Source organism: Sus scrofa, chromosome 2 (assembly GCF_054392235.1).
Source record: "Sus scrofa isolate SSC_HxYL_T2T_F1_AM1 chromosome 2, Sscrofa_HxYL_maternal_Yorkshire_Landrace_v2.0, whole genome shotgun sequence".
NCBI lineage: Eukaryota > Metazoa > Chordata > Mammalia > Artiodactyla > Suidae > Sus > Sus scrofa.
Genome location: NC_139384.1, coordinates 130320470 through 130343537, shown reverse-complemented (window position 1 = coordinate 130343537; position 23068 = coordinate 130320470). Strand labels below are relative to the sequence as shown.

At 38.8% G+C, this 23068-nt stretch overlaps 1 long non-coding RNA gene across 4 annotated transcripts in view; it reads left to right on the top strand.

The window, feature by feature from the left end:
* Positions 1–22807, top strand: part of LOC100522542 (uncharacterized) — a 120416-nt gene extending 97609 nt beyond the window's left edge. For 2 of the 4 annotated variants that reach the window (XR_014838607.1, XR_014838606.1), the window contains exon 3: positions 19935–20097. This is a non-coding gene — a long non-coding RNA (uncharacterized LOC100522542). Of the gene's footprint in view, positions 1–19934; positions 20098–21154 lie in introns of those variants that run through there. The other 2 variants (XR_014838604.1, XR_014838605.1) reach the window with 2 other exon arrangements.
* The last annotated feature ends 261 nt before the right edge of the window (positions 22808–23068 follow it).

Sequence of the window (23068 nt, the reverse complement as noted above, 5' to 3'; positions counted from 1 at the left end):
TTCAGTTTTCTGAGAAACCTCCAAACTGTTTTCCACATTGGTTGTACCTCCAACAGTGTAGGAGGGTGTCCTTGTCTCCACGCCTTCTCCAGCATTTGTAATTTGTAGACTTATTGATGATAGGCATTCTGATTGGTGTGAGGTGGTACCTCATTGTAGTTTTGATTTGTATTTCTATAATAATTAGTGAGGTTGAACATTTTTTCATGTGCCTACTATCCATTCATATGTCTTCTTTGGAGACCTAAATTTAGGTCTTCTGCTCATTTTTTGATTGGGTTGTCTGTTTTTTGTTATTGAGCTATATGAATTGTTTGTATATTTTGGAGATTAAACCCTTGTCAGTTGCATCTTTTGAAACTATTTCCTACCATTCTGTAGGTTGTCTTTTCTTTCTTTCTTTTTTAATTGTTTCCTTTGCTGTGCAAAAACTTAAATGTTGGATTAGGTCCCAGTTGTTTATCTTTGTTTGTATTTCTATTGTTAATGACCTTTGTTTTAAAGGTTATTTTGTCTGATATGAGTATTGTTACCCCTCACTTTCTTGTCATTTCCATTCTCATGAACTGTGAAAGATATTGCATTTTAACATTTTATCTCCAACTTTAAAGTGTATAAATATGTAAGTTTTATAGGTTTTTAGGTTACTTTTGTTAACAAAAATTATTTCTAAACATTTGCTTTTGAGATACTGTTCTGGAGCACAATTGAGCTATTGCTTTCTCACACACTGTTTAAAGCACCGCCTTCACCTTGAAGTAACAGTGTGTCTATCTTTTTGAAAATATTACTAGAGGGCATACTACTTTCAGCTATTTTGTCCTTGTTGAGGAAGTCAGAAGATTTATAGCCTCTTCCTTTTGTTCTTATCTTTAAGCATGATAACTCTTTCCATAAACTTGCTTTTGCTAGAAGGTGAAACTTTCTGCAGCACAAGGGATTTTTGTGGTCACTCTTCTCATCATTTTAATGTAATCCTCTCAGCTTGGTGCACAGAAAAATGCTCTAGGTCACATTATGTTCACAGGGAAAACAAGTGAACAAAAAAAAAGCATCACTGCCAGTCTCCCTCTCTGTCTTCTTTCCAGTATTAGTCAGGGCTCATCAGAGAAACAGAACCAGTGGGGTGGGTGTGTGTACATATGCATATGTGTGTATATATATATACACACACATACATATACAGAGAGAGAAATATTAAGGAATTGGTTCATGTGATGGAAGGGTCTGGCAAGTCCTAAGCAGGAGGCCAACAGGGTTGAGACCCAGAGAAAGATGATATTGTAGCCTTGAATTCATAGGCAGTCCGGAGGCAGAATTTTTTGTAGAGCTTTAGTTTTTTCCCTCTTAAGAACTTCAGCTGATTGGAGAAGGTCCACCTACATTATGGAGAGTAATCTTTTTTATCCAGTCTACTGATTTTTTTCTTTTTTTGCTTTTTAGGGCCAAACTAGTGGCATGAGGAGTTTCCAAGGCTAGTGGTCAAATCGGAGCTACAGCTGCCAGCCTAAGCCACAGCCACAACAACGCTGGATCTGAGCCGCATCTGCAACCTACACCACCGCTCATGGCAATGCCAGATCCTTAACTCACTGAGTGAGGCCAGGAGTTGAACCCGCAACCTCATGGTTCCTAGTCAGATTCATTTCCACTGCACCACAATGGGAACTCCCAGTCTACTGATTTAACTGTTAATCATATCTAAAAAATACCTCACAGCAACAAAACCTGTATTCGACAAAACATATGGGCACCTTAGCCTAGCCATATTGACACATAAATTTAACTACCACTTTCCCTTAAGCAAGTGCACCATCCTAACCTAAGCATGGCCAGAGTATAGCCATAGCAATTTGGAGATTTTTCTGAATTGGCTGAGAGGGCTTTAATGATTCAGCAGTCTGCAGGGCAACTCTAAATCAGGTGTGCCTGTATTAGTTCAATGAGAAAGACCAGCAAGTGGGGAAAACAATTATTTTCTGAGCACCTCTTATAGATTCTGAGACTCTAGTATTGAACAAAACAGATGAGGTCTCAGGGAGCTTACTTTGTAACAGGTAAAATTAAAAAAAAAGTCTTCAAAACACAAGAGGAAATCATCTTTGTGCCACAGGACAGGAAGAAACAAATCAGGAAAGAAGTTTGTGTCCAAGCCAGGCCTTGAAGAAGAGAGAAATTTTTTAAAACTGAAAATGGGGACAGGGTTGATTGAAGTACAAATTGAATACTTAATAAATGCTGTTGAATTGCTTTCTAAGAAACAATACCAGCCAAAAAAAGTCTTTTTAAAATTAATTCTTGGGAATAATCATTCATAATTATTTCCCCCTTTATTCTGAGCCAAGTGACTCCTTGTCCTCCTGATTTCTTTATATTCTACAAGCAGTTTTTTAAGATAGAAATTCTTATGTAAATGACCTTGTTGGAAGCTCTGGATCTATAGCTAATATAAGAGAGGGCTTTGAAATCACTAAGTCCTAGAAAACAATAAGAAAACATTCCAGCATTTTTCTCACACTGAATTAAATTATTCTATAAATAAAATTACTCCACTTTCTGAAAGTGGAAAAGGTGGCATGAATGTGAGTGTTTTTTTCTTTATCCAGATTTTCCCAAATGATCTGGCATCTCAATTAAAAAAATTATGTAACAGATGTTTTAAAGCTCTTTCCCCCCCTCTCTTTTAAAGACTTTCTGGTAGTGTCAAGACTACAGCCCAGGACTAAGAGCTGAACAGTCTGGATCTCATTCTAGTTTTGCTCTTATTGAATCTAACATTCTGTCACTTGGTAACTTGACATTAGCAACTTCCTTAATGGGTTCACCTGACCTTGACAGAAAACATTTGGTTTCAGTGATGTCATGAGGACAACTGCAAATATCTGTCACTTTCACAAATGATTTTTAAAGGCAGCATGAAGCAAGACTGCCAATCCTGTGAAAATGCGAAAACCTCTCATTTTTAAACATCGTTTGGTTATTAAAAAGTTCTGAAATGCTAGACATTGTGTTTGAACAGACTTAGACAATGGAAATACATTGTGTTGATGTGGCTTGGAATTTCTTCCTTCTGCATAAATCATTTCACGTTAATCAGGGAAAGTTATTGGCAACCATCACATCTATTTTTAACTAAAGGCAAACTGCAGTAGAACTAAAACCAGATGCTGAGCTGCATACTGACTATATTCTATCACCTAATGTACAACTGCATGTAATTCTGAAGCCCTCAGCATTTACTTGTATTCCCTGTCTGCCCTCTGGCTGACAAAACCTGTAGCCAGAATATATGAGGAAATCAAAACTCAACAGTGCAAACAACAACCAATCCAGTTAGAAGATGGGCAAAAACCTGATAGGCACTTCATTGAGAAAGACATCCTGATGGCAAATAGCACATGAAATGATGTTCAAAGTCATTAGATATACGAAAAATAAAAATTAAAACCCCACTTAAATGTTGTTACATACCTATCAGAAGGGCTAAAATAAAGAGTCGTGAAAACTACAAGGATGTGAAAAAAACTGGCCCCTGTTGTTGGAGGGAATATAAAATGGTACAGCCACAGTGGAAAGTTTCGTATAAAACTAAGCCTTTTGATCCAGCAGTTGTACTCGTGGATATTTACTCCAAGAAATGGAAACTTCACCCACAAAATGAATGTTCATAGCAGCTTTATTCATAATAGCTAGAAACTGGGAACAGTCCAGAGATCCTCGGATGGGTGAATAAGTTAATGAACTGTGGTGCAATTTGCTCCATGCAGTACCGTTAACACATGTAATGACTCCATGGAATCATGTCGAGCGAGGAAAGCCCATCCCAGAAGGTTATAATCATTATGATTCCATTTATAGATACTTTTGAAATGACAAAGGTTTAGAGATGGAGGACAGATTGGTGGTTTCCAGGGGTTAGAAGGATAGGGAGGGTAGAGGGAGAGGGTGTGGTTTTACAAGGACAACATGGGGATCCTTATGATGGAACTGTTTTGCCTCTTGACCGTGGTTATGGACAGTCAAAAATTGTATGCAACTAAATTTACAGTGCACATGAAATGGGAAATCTGAATAAGATCAGCAAATCATATGAGTTATATCTTGGTTGAGGAACTGTACTAGAATTTTGCAAGATATCATCATGGAGGAAGACTGGGTAGAGGGTACGTGGAATCTGTATCACTTCTTACCAGAGCATGTGAACCCACGATTATCCTAGAAAACTTTCAGTGACAATCAAGAAGGACATGTTGAAACGTGTGACTATATGGGTCAACTCCTGCCTGTACAGCTGTAGGTGGAGGGCAGCTGCAGGCCCCCTTATTGCCTCCGTAAGAGGATAAAGCATCCTTTCTATCTCCCAGTAGACATCATCTTCCCCAACATTTACTTTGTTCTTTCCCCCAAGCACAAAAAGGAGAGCAGAGACTATTACCTCAGTGAGTTAATTTCTATAACCAGAAAATTTGATCATTGTCTAAGTCTAGAGCAGAGGCTCTCAGCCCTGGCCAAAGACGAGAACCATCTGTGGTGCCTTCTTAACCTCCCAGTGGCAGCACCTGATTAGGTCTGAGTGTCAGGAGTGAGCTAGGTGTGCTTTTGGTTTGGTGTTTAAGCTCTCCAGGTGATTGTGGTGCATAGTCAGGGTTGATACCTGTCAGAATGGCCATCATGATGGTGGCTTTTTTTTTTTTTTTTTTACATTTTGAAAAATTATACTTGATTTGCAGTGTTGTGCCAATTTCTGCTGTACAACAAAGTGACCCAGTCTCTCTCACACACACATTTATACATTCTTTTTCTTATACTGTCTTCCATCAAGTTCTATGACAAGATATTGAACAAAGTTCCCTGTGCTGTACAGTAGGGCCTTGTTGCTTATCCATTCTAAATGTAATAGTTTGCTTCTACTAACCCCAAACCCCCCGTCCATCCCACTCCCTGACTTACTTCACTCAGTATCAGAATCTCTGGTTACATCCATGTTGCTGCAAGTGGTATTATTTCGTTTCTTTTTTATGGCTGAGTGGGATCCCATTGTATAATATGTACCACGTCTTCTTAATCCATTCATCTGTTGATGGACATTTATATTGTTTTCATGTCTTGGCTATTGTGAATACTGCTGCAATGAATATATGGGTGCATGTGTCTTTTTGAATTGTAGTCTTGTCTAGAACTATATGTTCACATTCCTCCTATATGTTCAGGAGTGGCATTGCTGGATCATATGATTATTCTATATTTAATTTTCTGAGGAAACTCCAAACTGTTTCCATCAGTATGGAAATGTACCAGTTTATATTCTCACAGTGGTGGCTTTTAAAACGCAAGCCCAGGTCCCCTTTTCTCACTACCTCGGCCTACACTTTTAGGATAAGAAGGGTGTATTTTGGGGGACTCACTTCCCATCTACACTCAAAGCTGACCATGAGCATAAACCCTCAAGAAGGGGGTATGCCCTGGGGCAGACCAGGTGGGCGAGTTCTAGGATGTTCACAAGCTTGCTTAGTGTTCTCTAGGCTGTGTTGTTGGCTGTGTTTCTCCAAATCTGGCTGAAGCTCTGCTGGCTGCTTCTGAGGTTGCTCAGAGGCTGAGAACATTGCAGGCAGAGCCCTTGAGGAATGGGAAGGTGGAGGAGACAAACATCCTTGGTGTGAAAAAGCCTTCTTGGGCCAAGCTCAGCCTGCATACGGGAGCCTGCGGTCATACCCCTGAGGATGTATGAAACTTTAAAATTTCTTTAAAGTTCTGGGCAGTGTCAGGGAGGTAAACGAGGCCTGGGGATTAATCTCTGCCTCCAGAGTAGAAAAGGGGTTGGGGATCTGGTGATTCACCCCTGAGGCATACTTGACAGGGTACCCACACTGCCAGATACCCCCGGAGACGATAGGAAGGAAAACTCATTTAACACCTCCTATGCAGCAATCATTAGCATCTGGAAGGCAAGCAAAGCTATGAAAACCTCAGTCTAATTATGTCATAAGTACCACAGGAATTTCTCAAATAACCCGATCAAATTCCTCAGACTTTGCTAAAAGCTAAGCAGAGGAATAACAGCTTTCTGGACATTCATTTCTTCCCTCCACTGTTATTTATGAATCCCAGGCATTATGTTGATCTAAATCTAATCTCCTGATCTAGAGATTAGCAAAGTTAATTTCTCCCACAATCCAACTCTGTCCCATTATCTACAGTTGTCACCTTTCGGATTCTGTTCCTAGGCTGCTCATAAAGATCCATTAAACAGTTTCCACAAAGCCACGTGCTTCTTGACCTGTATTCACGGTGTTTACAAAATCCCAAGTGCAATCATTTAAACAGATGCTATTTATCTACATGCTGGGGTGGTTTCATTTTGTCTTCTCCCAAGTTTAACTTCCATGCCTTATTTGGAGAAGGGTAGAAAATAACTGAATTATTTTCTCTCACCCATATTCTTTGTTTACAATTGCAGTCACTCCTCCAGAGAGATCTGAGAACTCATTTTCAAGGGAAACACAAGATTGAAAAGGGAAAGCAACTAGCACCCAGCTGCTTGCTACTCTCAGGGCTGAGTGAGGGCTGTGGCATTCCAGGAGAGCTGGTGCTGGCTTGGACCTTCTCTGACTTGTTTCACTCTTAACTTCTGTCTCTTCTCTTAACTGGTTTTGATGAAAAGTGATGATGCAGGTTATTTTCCCCCTAAAGCAGCTTCAAACTGATGTGAAAAATCAATTTAAGCTATAGCAGATTCCTACTTTTTTGCCTCTTTCGGCCAAAGTTGCTCAAATCTTAAGGTCAGACTTTAAAAGTCAGCCACTAGAGGGAGTTCCCATTGTGGCTCAGCAGACATGAATCCAACTAGTATCCACGAGGTTGCTGGTTAGATCACTGGCCTTACATAGTGGGTCGGGGATCCAGCATTGCCGTGAGCTGTGGTGTAGGTCACAGATGTGGCTCGGATCCAGAATTGCTGTGGCTGTGATGTAGCTGCAGCTCTGATTCGACCCGTAGCCTGAGAACTTCTATAGGCTGCAGGTGAGGCGCTAAAAAGCAAAAAAAAAAAAAAAAAAAAAAAAATTAAAAAAAAAAGTCAGCCACTAGAGCAGTTGACCATATTTATGTGACCAAGTTATTATTTTTTTCTACTGTACAGCAATGGTGACCCAATTACACATACATATATACATTCTTTTTTCTCACATTACGTGTTCTATCGTAAGTGACTAGACAGAGTTCCCAGTGCTACACAGCAAGTTCCCGTTGCTACTCCATCCCGAAGGCAAATCCTGCATCTATTTACCCCAAACTCCTAGTCCCTCCCACTCCCTCCCCCTCCCCCTTGGCAACCACAAGTCTGTTCTCCAAGTCCATGATTTTCTTTTCTGTGGAAAGGTTCATTTGTGCTGTATATTAGATTCCAGATATAAGTGATATCATATGGTATTTGTCTTTCTCTTGCTGACTTACTTCACTTAGTATGAGAGTCTCTAGTTCCATCCACATTGCTGCAAATGGCATTCTTTTGTTCTTTTTTATGGCTGAGTATATTCCATTGTGTATACATACCATATCTTCTTAATCCATTCATCTGTCCATGGACATTTAGGTTGTTTTCATGTCTTGGCTATTGTGAATAGTGCTGCAATGAACATGCAGGTGCATGTATCTTTTTCAAGGAAAGTTTTGTCTGGATATATGCCCAAGAGTTGGATTGCTGGGTCACATGGTAGTTCTATATTTAATTTTCTGAGGTACCTCTGTACTGTTCTCCATAGAGGCTGTACCAGCTTACATTCCCACCAACAGTGTAGGAAGGTTCCCTTTTCTCCACAGCTTCTCCAGCATTTGTTACTTGTGGACTTATTAATGATGGCCATTCTGACTGGTGTGAGGCGGTATCTAATGGTAGTTTTGATTTGCATTTCTCTAATAATCAGGGATGTTGAACATTTTTTTCATGTCCTTGTTGTCCATCTGTATATCTTCTTTGGAAAAATGTCTATTCAGGTCTTTTGCCCATTTTTCAGTTGGGCAGTTGGGTTTTTTTTGCTGTGGAGTTGTATAAGTTGTTTGTATATTTTAGAGATTAAGCCCTTGTCAGTTGCATCATTTGAAAGAAACTGTTTTCTCCCATTCTGTTGGTTGCCTTTTTTTTTTTTTTTTTAAGTGGTTCCTTTTTCTGTGCAAAAGCTTGTCAGTTTGATTAGGTCCCATTGGTTTATTTTTGCTTTTATTTCTATTGCCTTGGGAGACTGACCCAAAAAAACATTTGTAAGGTTTATATCAGAGAATGTTTTGCCTTGTTCTCTTCTAGGAGTTTGATGGTGTCTTGTCTTACGTTTAAGTCCTTAAGCCATTTTGAGTTTATTTTTGTGCATGGTGTAAGGGTGTGTTCCAGTTTTGCTGACTTACATGTGGCTGTCCATTTTTCCCAGCACCACTTGCTGAAAAGACTGTCTTTTCCCCATTATATATTCTTGCCTCCTTTGTTGAAGATTAATTGACTGAAGGTGTCTGGGTTTATTCTGTTCCATTGCTCTCTCTGTCTGTTTTGGTACCAGTATCACACTGTCATGATTACTGTGGCTTTGTAATATTGCCTGAAGTCTGGGAGAGCTATGCCCCCTGCTTGGTTTTTGTTCCTCAGGATTGCTTTGGCAAGTCCGGGTCTTTTATGGTTTCATATAAAATTATGGATTGTTTGTTCTAGTTCTGTGAAAAATGTCATGCTAAGTGCAGTAAGTCAGAAAGAGAAAGACGAATACCATATGATATCCCTTATATCTGGAATCTAATATATGGTACAAATGAACCTTTCCACAGAAAGGAAACTCATGGACTTGGAGAACTGACTTGTGGTTGCCAAGGGGAAGGGGGAGGGAGTGGGGTGGATGGGGAATCTGGGGTTTTGATACAAACTATTGCATTTGGAATGGATAAGCAATGAGATCCTGCTGTATAGCACTGGGAACTATATCTAGTCACTTGTGATGGAGCATGATGGAGGATAATGTGAGAAAAAGAATGTATATATATATATATGAGTGTGTGTGTGACTCGGTCACTTTGCTGTACAGTAGCAAACTGACAACACTGTAAACCAGCTATAATGCAAAAAATAAAAATTCATTAAAAATTCATGGTGGAATTAACGAGATAAATTTTAGAGGTGAGCATACCTGAACATGGTATGCAGACCAGTATAAAAGCGCTGGAAACTTTTGCTTTGTTTTTTCGGAACACATTGTCCCTCAGGAGAATTGGAATTTTGCCTCTCATTTGACATTCTGCCTGACTTGATTTTTGCAGATCAGCATCTTACAAAGAACTGTTTATCTAGCCATAAGTGTTCCACCAGGAGTTCCCACTGTGGCAAAGTGGGTTAAGAAACTGACTGCAGTAGCTTGGGTCACTGTGAAGGTGCAGGTTCGATTCCCAGCCTGGCACAGTGGGTTAAAGGATCCACCATTGCCCCAGCTGTGGCATAGGTCACAGCTGTGGCTCAGATTCAATCCCTAGCCCAGGAATACATTTTTTTTGAATGTGGCCATTACAAAAAAAAAAAAAAAGACTTCCACCAATCAGTGAACAGGCGTATTCTCTTAGACTCCCAAATTACTGGCTGAGCCTAAGAAAAAAGATGAATACTGAATTTTCCTTTTCAGTCGCTCCCCGTTAGGTTTCTGGGAAAAAGTTAAGGAAGGAAAACGTTCTGAAAGGAAGACAGATGAAATTTATATGATAAATCAAAGTTCTTTTTATGACCTTCAGCAGCAAAGATTTAATTGCAAACTATTAGCAAACCAAAGTTGTAAAAGAAAGAGAAAATTTCCCTGATGAACTAGAATTCATCCATTCATTTATTCACTGATTAAAGATGTATTTATGCTAGAGACCAGAGATAATAATGAGCATTATTAAAAATGAAATTATTTTTAGCTAAAAGCCTAGATACTCCTGCTGGGAGGCACATGGGTTCCTTGTTTTTCAGTTCTTTGGAGAACTTGAGATGTAGTCTTATCTGAATTTATTCCAATAATCAAATATTTGTAAATCTGATACAATGTATCACCTTACATTGATGTAATAAGATCAGTGTTTAGAAATAAAATGAACAACGCAGCAAGCCAAAAGAAATACACCTACTACCTTTCTGCTGAAAAGTGCTTCATCTTCTGCTCTTAAAATGGGAATGCAAAGGCCAGCCAGAGGGGGAGAATTTGTGCACAAAACCCATGAAAGCCATTGTGAGAGAACTTGTTTGCTCTGGGAATGCAGGATTGTTGTTTGAATAGCTGTACATTTTATTAATTGAGACTCTGATTTAGAGGGAAGAGTAATTCAGTCATCTGCAGTCTCTAAAGTTCTGTCTATTAACCACTGATTAGCATTAACTAAGAAGAAAGTTCTGCTATCAAAATTCATGCTATTAAAACTGGAATTGAAAACCGTAACAATGAAAACTACAAGCTTTTGCAGTGCGATGTGGTGTGCTCTGAAAGCACCAGAGAACGCTTTCAGCCTTTATGATGTGGGAATCCAGGCTTTTCTCTGGAGAACACATTCATGGGAGAGGGCGCACACAATGAGTATTAGCCAAGGGCTTGGCCTGGGAGCAGATCCCAGAGGAAAATGCAGATTAGCTCAGCACTATTCTGCTGGCTCTGTTGGTATTGCTATGATTTTTATTTCCTTTACTCATGGATTTTTGTGGGGAAATTGAAGATAGCACTCAAAAGGGTTGACTTCTAAGTATTTGAAAAATAATGAGAGCTCAACAGTTTCTAAGAGCACTGATTTTTCTGAGCATTTCGATCATGCCAATAATTTAAAATCTCATTTTAGCAGCTTATGCCCAGGAGGGTCCATGGAAGAAAGGAGAATAATTCTTTGGGGAAGCTATGTTTGTACTATAACTACTGAATATACATGGCCCTGACAAATTATTTTATTTATTTCCTCAATTTAAATTCAAACCACAGGCATTCCCATTGTGACTCAGCAAGTTAAGGAATCTGACTAGTATCCATGAAGATGTAGGTTTGATCCCTGGCCTCACTCAGCAGTTTGGGATCCGGCATTGCCTTAAGCTGCAGTTTAGGTTGCAGATATGGCTCAGATCCAGCACTGCTATGGCTGTGGTGTAGGCCAGCAACTGCGGCTCTGATTTGACCCCTAGCCCAGCAATTTTTATGTTACAAGTGCAGCCCTTTTAAAAAAAAAATGGTGATCTTCTAAGAGTTTCAATGAAATCTCATGCAATTGGTAAAATTTTTATACATTCTGATATATAGTATAAAAACCGTCTTATAAATACTAATTTAAAAGGAAAAAAATAACTGTAACATTAAGGGAAAATGCATATATAAATCCTCTGTGTTCCTGAAAGAGCAGTGATATTTTTTTGAAAAAGTAATTGAGATAGGGTTTTATATTGGTCAATGGCTGCTATTAGGGCATTGAGTTGCAAGTGTAGAAATCTAGAACAAATTAGTTTAAGCTAAAAAGCAATTAAATATGGATCCAACCATCACTGGATCCAGGACCTTCAGGAATATTGTTAGCAGTCACTCCTACGCTTTTTCTTCTCCATCTCTGCTCTGCTTTCCTCTGTTTTGGCTTCATTCTCAAGCAAGGTATTCTTCCCATTGTGTTGGAAAAGTGGTCATCATTAACTCTAGACTGTATTTAATCAAGCTAGTAACCTCAAGGAAAGAGATTGCCTTCTTCCCAGTGGTTTCAGGAAAAGTCATGGGAATAGCATTGACTGGTCTGAGTGGACAGGTGCCCACCCCTGCATCAGCCTCCTGTAAGACTGTGCTTTACTTAACCATGCCTGGACCTTGGGCCCAGTATAGTACTTGGAGACTGGGTCAACATCTCAGGAAACAAAACTTTGAGTAATGAGAAAGTGTTCAGAGTGGTCCCCAGCTATTCACAAAAGAGGGCAAGAACGTTGGTCAGGTAAACACAACAGGTTGCAAAAATTAGAGATAAGTTCAAGTTACCTCTGATGATAAGATTTTATTGCAAGAATCCAAGTGAAAACAAGGGAGAGCAGAAAACAGTCTCAGTAATCGTCAAGGAAAAATAAAGAATGGTTCCCAATATAGCTGTAGCTCAGTAACCTGACCGCAACCCTGGAACACAACAGCTCCTCTAGGAATTGCCACATCCTGGAGTCACAGAGCAGATAGTATGACTTGTCCATTTAGTGCTTCTGTTTCTTCTCTGTCGCTACTAACTCACTTCTCCTCTTTATAATTTTCATTATAATTTTTTCTTTATCCACAACATCTAAAAATTTTGTATGGAGGTATACTATATGTTAAGTCAAGTACAAAATTCTAAAGTGAGCAATCTGATAAAATGTATGTATGTATTATGAGTCCTTTATCAGTTGTGAATTTCTCCTCCCAGTCTTTTCACTCTCTAAATGATACCTTTTGATGAATTTAAGTTTGTAACTCAATGAAATCTAATATTTTTCTTTCAATGATAGTGCTTACTGTGTCCTCTTTAGGAAATCTTTACCTACAGCAAGGTCATGAAGACATTTTCTCCTAAAAATTTATTTTACCTTTCATGTTTGGTTATTACCCATTGCATATTAATTTTTGTGTATGGTATTATATAGGAATCAAAGCTGATTTTGATTTCCATGTGATTATCCAATTTATTCAACACCACTTACTAAAAAACAAATTGTAAAGGTAACTCTCCTCCCTACTCCCAAAGAATTGCATTGGTATTTTTCTGTAAGTCTATTCTGGACTTATTTAGTTCCATTGTTTTAATTGACTATCCATGTGCCTATATCACATTGTCTTATTCAAGATGCTTATGATAAGTCTTAAAGTATGGTAGTCTAAATTCTCACAGTTTTTCTTCTGCGAGATTGATTTGGTCACTCTAGATTTTTTTTTTTGTTTCCCTCTCGTAGCCAAACTTAATTCTCCACACCACATCCCCAAGAGATTTACAATACTCTCTTCTCTTCACAGTTCCTAGCAACTTCTTGTCACATTTTGTGTCAGGACCTCACACTGTGACCACAATTCCTCAGGAAGAGCTTCCTGTTTTGATTTCTGCCCCCTGAGCTAGTCTCCCTGCTGGAGTCTTTATTCTTGTGTTTAATTCTTGGAAACATGGTTTCTTTTTATATGTATAAAGTATGATTATGTGTGGGCTTAAGGAAAACACGCTATTTTTTATAGTGCATTTGGACAGTGTAGAGTTATATAATAATAATAATAATTTGTTGGAGTTCCCGACCTGGTGCAGCAGGAACGAATCCGACTAGAAACCATGAGATTGCATGTTCGATCCCTGGCCTTGTTCAGTGGGCTAAGGATCCGGTGTTGCTGTGAGCTGTGGTGTAGTTTGCAGACACAGCTCAGATCCCGCATTGCTGTAGCTATAGTGTAGGCCGGCGGCTACAGCTCTAATTAGATCCCTAGCCTGGGAACCTCCATGTGCTGTGGGTGCCACCCTAAAAAGCAATAATAATAATAATAATAATTTATCATCTTTTATTCCTGTGTAGTAAGAAAGCTCATGTGAGATTACTCTCTGGACCTTAGCCTTTTCTCTGTCATCTTCACCCTTGACACAATATACTGTCGGTTTCCTTCTTTTTCCCCTTGTCCTATTGCCGAAATGAATTTTCAAATGAAATATACACATAAGAATTGTATAGCCTAACTCAGAAACTGCATCCCTGCCGTGTTTTAAAAGCCAGTAAAAAACTTGCTATGGTTTAACATTAGGGAAACTTAATAATTTCACCCACTCTCAAGATTAAGTACTTTATCACGTGTAACCACTGAGTGAGGAATCTGGAATGGGTTAATTTTCAGCACAAATAAAATTCCAAATCTCCAAATAAAAGTTTATCCTATTCTCCATCTGAATTAAGTAAATACCTAAAATATGACATATGAACCCTCAGTATTATACATAACTTTTGTCAAATTATTGGTGAATATTTTTCTTCTTCTTGCTGAGTCAGCTGTATGGTAAGAAATTTATATGTTGGGCAGATAGCCAATGATAACCATAAGGGGATGGCCAAAAATTTTTTCTTGTATCCCTTTAGAAAGGTCAGTGTGCAGTTGTCTAATCATATTTCTATTCTGAAAGTGATTATCTGGCATACATCACATAACCCCTTTTCTTGATGGGGGAATCAGATTCCATACCATACAAGTCACAGAGCTTTAATAAGCTATTATCATTGTAAAGCTAAAGGTAGCAAAAATATGAGTCATTAGCAGTAAGAATTCTTTATAACTTATTTGTGTGATTTTCTATTTATTTTTTTATTGTTTTTCTTTTCCTTCTTTCATGTATCATATTCTTTTTTTTTTTTTTTTTTTTTTTTTTTTGTCTTTTTGCCTCTTTTTGTCTGTTGTTGTTGTTGTTGCTGTTGTTGCTATTTCTTGGGCCGCTCCCGCGGCATATGGAGGTTCCCAGGCTAGGGGTTGAATCGGAGCTGTAGCCACCGGCCTACGCCAGAGCCACAGCAACGCGGGATCCGAGCCGCGTCTGCGACCTACACCACAGCTCACGGCAACGCCGGATCGTTAACCCACTGAGCAAGGGCAGGGACCGAACCCGCGACCTCATGGTTCCTAGTCGGATTCGTTAACCACTGCGCCACGACGGGAACTCCCATGTATCATATTCTAAAGAGAATTGAAGGTGGGAAATTATTACATGAACATGTTATCATACTATTTGATGAGCTGTATTCTCTGAAGAGATGACTTGTCCTTTTTTTTCAGAACCTTTGAGGACAAGTCCAAGAGCTCATACGCAATCAGCATAAATATCAAAATGCCCAGTAACATAGCATTTTGTTCATCTGATTTTAATCATAAGCCCCCCACCAATCTGAATGATTATTATAGTCTACTTCATACATACTCCCTAAAAAAATCACACTGAGAGAGTGACAGAAGTTCAGATTCCAGGCTGGAAGCCAACAGCCCAAGGTATCCTGTGGTGAGACAGGTAATCTCCAGTCTGTGTTCAGCTGGAGCCAATCTCTGGTGTACTAAGCAGGAGAATTGTCTGCAAAGGCACTAGATGAAAAACTGAAAGAAAGGCACACTGACGTCTTAAAAATTTTTTCCTTAAAGCACAGGATGAAACTCTAAACCTTTCAGGTGATTGATGGAGCTTGAAGTCACTGAAAACCAAACCGAGAGATTAATTCTAGGGCTGCCTTATTATAAGGTTGAATTCACAACCTCACTATGACTTTTAAATAAAATCATCAAGATTCACTAAAATGATAAGGAGAAACTAGGATCCTGACATTTAGAAGAGCAAATATTAGGACACATTTAGGACTTGGCAAGTATAAAACCTTCCAAATCTTCTGATAGACTACTACTTGGCTGTGTCAAGGAAGCTTACCTCCCTTGCAGAAGAAAGCTGACAATTATGCTTTAAATCTCATTGTAGCTTGGCTGATAACCAGAATTTAAACTCAAATAGAAGGAAACATAATACCTGAATAGGGAGAATGAAGGTTATATTTTAAGGAATTGCAGGAATTTACTAAGTCACATCATAAAAATTTTTAGAATATTAATGAAAATGGACTTTGAAGGTGCTTGGTTGAGGAGGGAATATGTTCAGATAGCTTATGTTTTGAGCAAGTGTTGCTATTCTTTGAGCTGGCTCAGGAAATCAATTGTGATTCTAAAAGTGTATTGGCTGGGAGTTCCCATTGTGGCTCAGTGGGTTAAGAATCTGACATACTGTCTGTGAAGATGTGGGTTCAATCCCTGGCCTCGCTCATTGGGTTAAGGATCTGGTGTTGCCACAAGCTGAAATGCAGCTCAGATCTGGCATTGCTGTGGCTGTGGTGTAGGCCACACCTGCAGCTCCAACTTGACCCCTAGCTTGGGAATTTCCACAGGCCACAGGTGTGGTCTGGAAAATAAATAAAGAGATTTTAAAATAAATAAATAGATAAAAAGCCTAGTGGTTGGATTAGCAAATATAAGCCTGCAGTGAATGGCTATGTTAAATGGTATCAAAGGGGAAAAAGTTTCTTTGTATGAGGTAGAGGAATGAATTCAAAGACTTCAGAGGACCTCCATGTTGAATTCAGTATTGTAAGCATCCCTTCCACTCACCTTCTCGCCAGCACTGCAGTCTTGAAGACTCTTGATCTGGCCATGATAATTTAATCGGGGAGGAGAGTACCACCACCATTAAAACCTGCTTCACTGGTTGTCCTTAGTAAACTGGGACTGGTAGAAAAAGCTGAGCAAATGGCCTCCTTGAAATCAATGGAATCAGAAGGGTTTCTAAAGACAGTGTGTTATAAAGAATATATTTCATTTTAACAAGCAAGAGTGTGTTTATTCATTAGGCCTAGAATAGGGTTACTATGCAGAGATTTCTGGTTGTACTTAATTCACTTGGGTCCACAGGAATAAAATTGGTAGGCAACCCACCAAGGTCCTTCTTGATTTATGCAGTCCCAGACTCCAGGTAGGGTGAAGGCTGGGAGAAACCTGAGCTGAATCTCCACTCCAGAGAGACAAGAGCCTTCATCTACTTTCAGACTTGAGTCTGTTCCCAGCCCTAGAATGTTTCGAGTAAGATGTTGACTATCCTTGAAAAAACCTCTTTTCCATGATGGTGCAGCTTGTCTTCTTTTTAGGGACTTTGGCCATCTACCTTGGAAATCATGCATTTGGAGAAATAATTCTAATTTTGAGGATGACGCAGTGCTAGCTAACTAACACTAACTGCAGGGGACTCCAAACATCACTGTGATTCACCAATCAGAGCAGGGCTTCTGATTCAAGTCTACTTCACTCTAAGCCCAGGTGTGCCTAAGATACAGTCTGTAGTTATTTTCTCAGCTCCTGGATATAAGGTTGGTATAGCAAAGAACTGATAACATTTCCAGGTTGGCTCCTGATGCAGAGAGTAAGGAACATTATGGCAAGAAGCTCAAATTGGAAGTTATTATAGTTCTTTCTATTAAAAATACTAAAAGCAGTACTGAGGAAAACAGAGAAATCAAGGGTGATTCCTAAATTTCTAGATGAATAGATGCAGGAACAATAGAATGAGACTATTACTCAGACACAGACTGTATTCTTTTTTTTTTCTGTATAATGTGTCATATAGCAGCATAACCCTGAATAATTTGTAGTTTATAGGATTATAGAGGGTGACCTTTTCTTTTTCTTTTTTAAAACGATAGTTGATTTACAATGTTCTGTCAATTTCTTCTGTACAGCAAAGTGACCTGATTATATACATACAGTCCTTTTCCCTCATTGTCTTCTGTCATGTTCTATCATGAAACTGGATATAGTTCCCTGTGCTGTACAGCAGGACCTCATTTCTTACCCATTCTAAATATAATTGTTTGCATCTACTACCCCCAAACTCTCAGTCCCTTCCACTCCCTCCCCTTGGCAACCACAAGTCTGCTCTCCACATCTGTAAGTCTGTTTCTATTCTGTAAATAGGTTCATCTGTGTCATATTTTAGATTCCAGATATAAATGATATCATATGGTATTTGTATTTCTCTTTCTGACTTACTTCACTTAGTATGAGAATCTCTATGCCCTTCCATGTTGCTGCAAATGACATTATTTTGTTCTTTTTTATGGCTGAGTAGTATTCCATTGAATATACCTACCTCATCTTCATAATCCATTCATCTGTCGATAGACATTTAGGTTGTTTCCATGTCTTGGCTATTGTGAATAGTGCTGCAGTGAACATAGGGGTGCATTTATCTTTTCGAATTGTAGTTTTGTCTGGCTATATGCCCAGGAGTGGGATTGCTGGATCATATGCTAGTTCTATATTTAGTTTTTTGAGAAATCTGCATACTATTTTCCACAGTGACCTTTTTAAAGGACATTCTAACTAGGCTCTTCTTAATTACACTACATTGTCTGTCTTAAGCCTCAAAACTATGGCTGAATTTTCCAAGTGCATAATATTAAGCTAAAAGATGTTGTTTTCTTATTAGCTCTTGCTACCCAATTATATAATATGGTATATAAGACACTTTGTATTGTAAGCCTTACAGTAATCTCAATGCAAATGAACTAAGGTTCTCTCCAGTTGCTTTCTGTCCTGACAACCCATCTGGAACTGTTCCTCTGTATTTTTTAATGTAATTTTGTTTCCAACTAAAATATCCCTAAAACTGAAAATGATGATGATTATCTCATTAAAGGTAACCCAGTAAATATAGTTGTTTGAAGATGGCACATACATAATCCTATTATTTTCTTTTCTTTTCTCTCTCTCTCATTTTTTTTTTTTTAACCAGGCCTACTGCATGTGGAAGTTCTTGGGCCAGGGATCAAATCCACACCATAGCAGTAGCTAGAGCCACAGCAGTGATAATACCAGATTCTTAACCCACTGAGCCACCAGATAACTCCCTAATATTTCAAAAGCTTAAAATAAGATTGCCATATATAATGACAGGAAAGGAAAGAGCTGGGTTCTGAATAGTGCTCTATATCCAAACAATTATCATTTGTATTCTCTATTCATCCGTCCCTTCAACCAATATTTATTTATCACCTATTATGGAGTAAAGAGAAGACACTTCTCTGTCTTGTAATGTGATTGTTTTCTTTTTTCTTTTTTTCTTTTTTGCTTTTGGCCATACCCATGGCATGTGGAAGTTTCCAGGCCAGGACTGAAACCATAGCAATGGCCTAAGCCACTGCAATGACAACACCCGAACTACACAAGAACTCTGTAATGTGATTTTTTTTTAAGGGAGGAAGTTACAGTAAAAATAAAGATTCTTGACTTCTTTGTATTTCAAACACCTAACACAGTACCTAGAAAACAGAGGTACTCATTTAGAGAATGCCACATTTTAGTTTTCCCAGAAATGACTGCTCTCTGCTCTCTCCTGCCAGGATGCTCCAGTTTCTTTTGCATCACCAGAATGTGTCTGAATAGCTGAGTAGTTTGGTTTCATTTAGGGAACTCTTTTTTTCAATCTCAGGGACTATCCATCAGATCAATTAATCAAATCTCTCTTTCATTTTTCTCCCACAGCATCTTCTAAATTCTACTCAGTTGCTCCTGTCAGGTATCTTTTCATCCTCTAGTGTACTGACTCATACCCTCTTCCATCCTATACTCATCCCAACAGGTGCTAGTCAGCCATCACCAGACATATTATTTCTGGTCACCTTATCTGGTCCTTTATCTCGGTTTTTATAATAGTCTTTCAATTGGTCTCCTTGTTTCAATATTTTCATCTCTCTAATGCAGTCTTTATGTGGCAGCCAGAATACTCTTTTGCAATGTAACTCTAATTAGGTTCTTTCATGTTTAAAACTTTTCAGTGGTTGGGCACAGTTTTGCAGAAAAAGTCCAAATCTGTTAACATGACTTTTAGAAGTTGTATAATATATTCACTAGCCACTTTTCATCCTCTTTTTTCTTTTGTTATCCTGGTCCCTTGGGCAAAGTTTTTGCTTAAATATTTCAGCTGTGCTACTGTAAATTCCAGATGGGTAAAAAAAAAAAAAAGAGCAAACAATAGAATAATTGTGCCTGAGCAGAATTACTAGAAAGGGAGCAGCACCCCCTAGTGGCCAGTATAGTGTTGGTGGGAGTTGACGATGAGGGATGACTCTGAAAGCCTCACAGTGTGTTTACAGGGCCACTTGCCCATTCATATATGGAACTTCTTCCTCCATTGCTTCCTGTGTTTTGGAGAATGCAGAATTGATGTTCCCAAGGTGGTATATTTGTTACTGTTTTCAACTTTTTAAAACTGCCAAACATTTTTCAAATGTGTGTTTAAAATGTGCCCCATTACATGCTCATAACCTAAAATCCTAACTCTGCAATGTTGAGAAATTACTTTGGAGAGGAAAGATCATGGTCTGACTACAGCTTTCTGGTGTTCTGACAACATAGGGGGATGGATTCCTGGCGTCCAAAGATTGGCTGTTTTCCATTCAGCCTTTGGTGGAGAGACTAAAGTCTTCTGAATTTACCCTTTTCTTGAGACACAAATGTGATCTGCATGACTGGCCAACATCAGGGTTTCCTTGTGGTTTCGTTCTTTATTTGCTATCAGGTAAGCAGACACTCTTGGCAAGATTCTGAAGAGGTTACATCCGTTTTTAAATTTCAAATTTGTTGCCTCCTGTGGAAAAAATATGTGCCTTATTAGCACTCACAGATCTGGGTATTCACAAAAATCTGGTTAGGTAGCCTTTCTGCATATTACTGTTTATTTCTTCAAATAGATTAAGGAACTGGGAAGAATAATGGATTAATGTGCCATTTGACTTTATCTTAAATATCAGAGATATCAGATAAGTCCTCACTAGGGAGCAGTCTGTGGGGGATGGGCTAAAATTCAGGTATCCCTCACTTTCTGAGTTCCCACCAACTGAAGATTACAAACAATTTCACTCCAAATTCACTCTGAATCAAAACCCATACATGCAATTAATCTACATGCACCTGCCTGCCAAATATGTATGTTAGAATACACATCTGGAGCAGAGGATGCAGAGAGCACTGCAGCCCTAGCTCAGACCTTTTCCTGATAGGCTGGATCCTTGCTCATGTTGTTTACATGGGCTGTATATTGTAAATATCTTCACATTATTAAAGAATTATGATTTGAACATTGATTCAGCCCCTAGCCTGGGAACCTCCATATGCCATGGGTGCAGCCGCAAAAAGACAAAAAAATTAATCATTCAATTATTTAACACTTGATGGGCTTATCAGTGGTATGTTTGTATATAGCTCTCAAAGATACTATACAGGATCAGATATGAGTTGTTTCTTTCTACACTGCAATGAACATGCACATAATGTGCTGTATGGATATTATCTCATTTAATCCTCTCAGTACCTCCAAAATAGGTATTATTATCTGCTTTTTATGGATGGAAAAATTAGGTATCAGAAAGATTAGGTCATTCACCCATGCTTCATTGCTCAGGTATCAGAAAGATTAGGTCATTACCCAAGCTTCATTGCTCAGGGGGTAAGGACATAGCATAGTTTGCAGACTCAGCTCGGATATGGCGTTGCTGTGGCTGTGGTGTAGGTTGGCAGCTGTAGCTCTGATTTGACCCTTACAAATAAAGGTTAATTCATTTTCTGTCTTTATCCAGAAGAGTAGATTGCTTGCAAAAAGGAACACGATTCTTCCCACACACCCACCTGCCTACTTTTGCAAAGTGTCTATGCTGGATTTACATTATTAGCTGTGCTAGATGAATGGGTTAAGAAGATGTGGTATATATACACAATGGAATATTACTTGGCCATAAAAAAGAATGACATAATGCCATTTGCAGCAACATGGATGGAACTAGAGACTCTCATACTAGGTGAAGTATGTCAGAAAGAGAAAGACAAATACCATACGATGTCATTTCCATGTAGAATCTAATATATGGCACAAATGAACCTTTTCACAGAAAAGAAACTCATAGACTTGGAGAAGAGACTTGTGGTTGCCAGGGGGAAGGGGGAGGGAGTGGGATGGACTGGGAATCTCGGGATAATAAATATAAACTATGGCATCTGGAGTGGATGAGCAATGAGATCCTGCTGTATAGCACAGGGAACTATATCTAGTCACTTATGATGGAACATCATGGACGATAATGTAAGAAAAAGAATATGTATATATATATGTGTGTATGTGAGTGGGTCACTTTGCTGTGCTGTAGAAGTTGACAGAACATGGTAAACCAACTATAATGGAAAAAATAAAAACCATTAAAAATAAATAAATACATAAATAAATAGCTGTACTAATTAGCTAAGCTGGAACTAGTCTTTCCCAGAATTCCATTCCCTACATAGCTGGAAGTTAGTGAGCCACAAGGGACATTTGAAAGATGGAAGTGAGGAAGCAGCAGCGATACTTCTTTATACACCTGAAGCTTCTCTGGCTCTGAGCCAGGAGCATGTTTAATTAACTTTATGAAGAATAACAGCAGCTTTTCCTGCAGATCCCTCATCACTGAAGTTGGAGGTTTAGAGGCAGGGAGAAAGTGAAGTGGGTTGTGGCCCATCCTCACATGCCCTATTTCTTCTTCTACTTCATATCCATCGTTCCCTTTTGACTGTTTTTTCCTGCAGGCTTCAGGCTCCAGAACCAGCCGAAGAAGCAGCAGCCTCCCATAGACTGTTTAACTGGCTCCCACAATTAACAGTCAAATTCATACAGTCAACTCCTTATATGTGTATATCCACATATATTTACCTTATAGAAATATAAAATATATTAATACTCAATATTATATTGAAATAACAGAATAGTATTCTCTCACAATTGTGGAGACCAGAAACCTGAAATTAAAGTGTTGCCGGGGTGGTTCCTTCTGGGGTCTCAGAGAGAATCTGTTCTGTGCTTTTGTCCTAGCTGTTGGTGGCTCTGGGCAATCCTTACTTAGCTTTCCTTGGCTTGTAGATGCATCAGTCCAATCTTTTTCTTTGTATTCACATGGCCTTCTCCCTGTGTGTCTGGGTTTGTGTGTCTCAGATCTCCCTGTCCTTTCTCTTATGAGGACACCAGTCATTAGATTTAGGGTGCACCCTAAATCCAGGATGATCTCATCTTGAGATCCTTAATTACATCTGCAAAAAGCCTATTTCCCAGTAAGATCAAATTTACAGGGCCCAGGAGTTAGGACTGGGACATATTTTTTTTTTGGAGGGGTACACAATTTTACCTACTACATATGTCAGCATAGATAACATGTCTTAAAATGACAAAGAGCAGTACTGTCCAAATAAAAACTTAATGATAAGAGTGACATTGCTTTATATTTGTGTGCATCTCTGTAATATCTAGATTTGTACAAGAAGTTGGGTGTTCATCTGTTTTTATATTCAATGTCATACATTCTTTTGGTTGAGATGGATGATGAAAATCAAGCTGCACACAGATAATCTCAGACTCTCTGAAGCGGGTTCACAGGCTCCCAGAGGTCTTTGGGGCACACGTTGAGAACCACTGCTCTAAAGTATATACTTTAAAGCATATGCAAAGTGGAATTCCTAGGCCATATATA